The sequence below is a fragment of the Mus caroli genome, chromosome 7 (assembly GCF_900094665.2).
Source record: "Mus caroli chromosome 7, CAROLI_EIJ_v1.1, whole genome shotgun sequence".
Taxonomy (NCBI): domain Eukaryota; kingdom Metazoa; phylum Chordata; class Mammalia; order Rodentia; family Muridae; genus Mus; species Mus caroli.
Window position 1 is genome coordinate 3276202 of NC_034576.1, and position 3734 is coordinate 3279935.

The following is a 3734-nucleotide window of genomic DNA, read 5'->3' on the forward strand; positions in this document are numbered from 1 at the left end:
ATTAGATGCTGAGAAAGCATTTGACAAAATCTAACACCCATTCATGATAAAAGTCTTTGAAAGATCAGGAATTCAAGGCCCAACCAGTAGTCAATATCAAACTAAATGGAGAAAAACTTAAAGTAATTCCACTAAAATCAGGGACTAGACAAGGCTGTCCTTTCTCTCCCTATCTATTCAAAATAGTACTCGAAGTTCTAGCTAGAGTAATTAGACAACAAAAGGAAGTCAAAGTGATACAAATTGGAAAGGAAAAAGGTCAAAATATCACTATTTGCAGATTATATGATAGTATAAGTGACCCCAAAAATTCTACCAGAGAACTCCTAAATGTGATAAACAACTTCAGCAAAGTAGCTGGATATAAAATTAACTGAAACAAATCAGAGGCCTTTCTCTACACAAAGGATAAACAGCCTGAGAAAGAAATTAGGGAAACAACACCCTTCACAATAGTCACAAATAATATAAAATAACTCGGTGTAACTTTAACTAAGGAAGTGAAAGATCTGTATGATAAGAACTTCAAGTCTCTGAAGAAAGAAATTGAAGAAGATCTCAGAAGATGGAAAGATCTCCCATGCTCATGGATTGGCAGGAATAATATAGTAAAAATGTCTCTCTTGCCGAAAGCAATCTACAGATTCAATGCAATCCCCATCAAAATCCCAACTCAATTCTTCACCAAGTTAGAAAGAACAATTTGCAAATTCATCTAGAATAACAAAAAACTAAGGATAGTGAAAACTATTGTCAACAATAAAAGAACTTCTTGTGCAATCACCCCATGCCTGACCTCAAGCTGTACTACAAAGCAATTGTGATAAAAAAAAAACTGCGTGGTATTGGTGCAGAGACGGGCAGGTAGATCAATGGAATAGAATTGAAGACCCGGAAATAAACCTACACACCTATGGTCACTTGATCTTTGACAAAGAAGCTAAAACCATCCATTGGAAAAATGTCAACATTTTCAACAAATGGTGCTGGCTCAACTGGCAGTTAGCATGTAGAAGAATGTAAATTGATTCATTCTTATCTCCTGTGCAAAGTTCAAATCCAAGTGGATCAAGGACCTACACATAAAACCAGATACACTGAAACTAATAGAAAAGAAAGTGGGGAAGAGCCTCAAGCCCATGGGCACAGGGGAAATTTCCTTAACAGAACACCAATAGTTTATGCTCTAAGATCAAGAACAGACAAGTGGGACCTCATAAAACTGCAAAGCATTCGTAAGGCAAAGGACACTGTCAATAGGACAAAAAGGTAACCAACAGATTGGGAGAAGATCTTTACCAATCCTAAATCTGATAGAGGGCTAATATCCAATATATACAAAGAACTCAAGAAGTTAGAATACAGAGAACTAAATAACCCTATTAAAAATGGAGTACAGAGCTAAACAAAAAATTCTCAACTGAGGAATACTGAATGGCTGAGAAGCACCTAAAGAAATGTTCAACATCTTTAGTCATCAGGGAAATGCAAATCAAAACAACCCTGAGATTCCAACTCACACCAGTCAGAATGGCTAAGATCAAAAATTCAGGTGACAGCAGATGCTGGCCAGTATGTGGAGAAAGAGGAATACTTCTCCATTACTCATGAGATTGCAAAGTGGTACATCTACTCTGGAAATCAGTTTGGCAGTTTCTCAGAAAATTGAGCATAGTACTACCTGAAGACCCAGCAATACCACTCCTGGACATATACCCAGAAAATACTCCAACATGTAATAAGGACACATGCTCCACTATGTTCATAGCATCCTTATTTATAATAGCCAGAAGCTGAAAGAACCCAGATGTCCCTCAACAGAGTAATGGATACAGAAAATGTGGCACATTTACACAATGGAGCAGTACTCAGCTATTATAAAAAATGAATTTATGAAATTCCTAGGTAAATGGATGGATCTGGAGGATATCATCCTGAGTGAGGTAACCCAATCACAAAAGAACACACATGATATGCACTCACTGATAAGTGGATATTAACCCAGAAGCTCGGAATACCCAAGATACAATTCACAAACCACATGAAACTCAAGAAGAAAGAAGACCAACATGTGGATACTTCTATCCTTCTTAGAAGGGGGAACAAAATACCCATGGAAAGAGTTACAGAGACAAAGTGTAGAGCAGAGACTGAAGGAATGACCATCCAGAGACTGCCCCACCTGGGTATCTATCCCATATACAATCATCAAACCCAGAAACTATTGTGATTGCCAACAAGTGCTTGCTGACAGGAGCCTGATATAGCTGTCTCCTGAGAGGCTCTGCCAGTACCTGACAAATACAGAAGTGGATGCTCACAGCCATCCACTTAAAAGCTCTAGAACAAGAGGAAGCAAATTCACCCAAGAGAAGTAGACAGCAGGAAATAATCAAACTCAGGAGCAAAATCAACGAAGTGGAAACAAGAACTATTCAAAGAATCAACCAAACGAGGAGCTTGTTCTTTGAGAAAATCAACAGAATAGCGAAACCCTTAACCAGACTCATGAGAGGTCACAAAGACAGCATCCTAATTAACAAAATCAGAAATGAAAATGGAGACATAATAACAGATCCCGAAGAAATCCAAAACACCATCAGATCCTTCAACAAAAGGCAATTGTGTGTGGAGAGCCATGCCGTGAGTAATCGCTATTATAAGATGGCGCTGGCTTTCGCTGTGCCTACCTAGTAAACAAGACTTGTATGCAGGTGTGAGAGTGAACTCATGCCTAGTCACTACCCATCTCGGGGCGTAGTAATGGGGTGATGGGCAAGCAGCAAATCAGGAGCTAAGACGCCACATCAGGTGCTGAAACACCATGGCTGAGGGTTATAAGCAATGCCATTTTCCGGGGTCTGGGTCTTCCCTCTTAAAGAAGCAATAAAGCTTTTTGCTACAGAAGAATCCCGTTGTCCGAGTGTGTTCTTGCCAGTGAGAACCATAGCTCGGGACAAGTGATGCCGAAACCTGGGAACTTTATACCATCACACCGGTGCAAGGGAGATCCCCCATTCGCGGGGCGGAATCAGAACTGCAGGATACTAAGGCTCTGTAAGGTATGTACAGTCTTGAAATTTCTCCAGAGTTAGACGCCCTTTGATTGTTTTCACGGCGATTGTTCCTTCCCTTTCGGTTGCATTTTGCTTCCACTGCTGGAACTGCTAACTGGTTCTCAGTCGGGGTCAGGCATGGACAGCGACCAATATTGCTGACTGGTTCTGAGTGGCGGTCAGGCCTGGACAGTGACCAGTATGTGAATCTCCCACTCTGTAGTAACGGCCTTACGGTTGGTCTTGAAGCAGTATGGCCTGAAAATCGCCAGTAAGACGATAGAGGGATTTGTCAGGGAGATAGACCGTGTGACACATTGGTATACTTGCTCAGGGTCATTAACTGTCGCCTCATGGGACAAACTGAAAGGAGATCTAGTTAGGAAACAACAGAACGGCAAACTTAAAGCAGGGACCATGCCGTTGTGGAAATTGGTAAGATCGTGCTTAACAGACGAAGATTGTCAGCAAATGGTTGAAGCGGGGCAGAAAGTTTTAGACGAAATTCAAGACAGTCTATCAGAGACAGAGCGGGGAGAGAGAGTAAGAGTTGAAACGAAACAAGGTGCACTGAAGAATAAAGGCCTTTCCACGGGCCATGAGCCCGAGGAAAAGGGAAATAAGGGAAAAAATGCCCTGGGAGAGCTTAGAATAAGGGATGGAAAGGGAGAGAAGAAG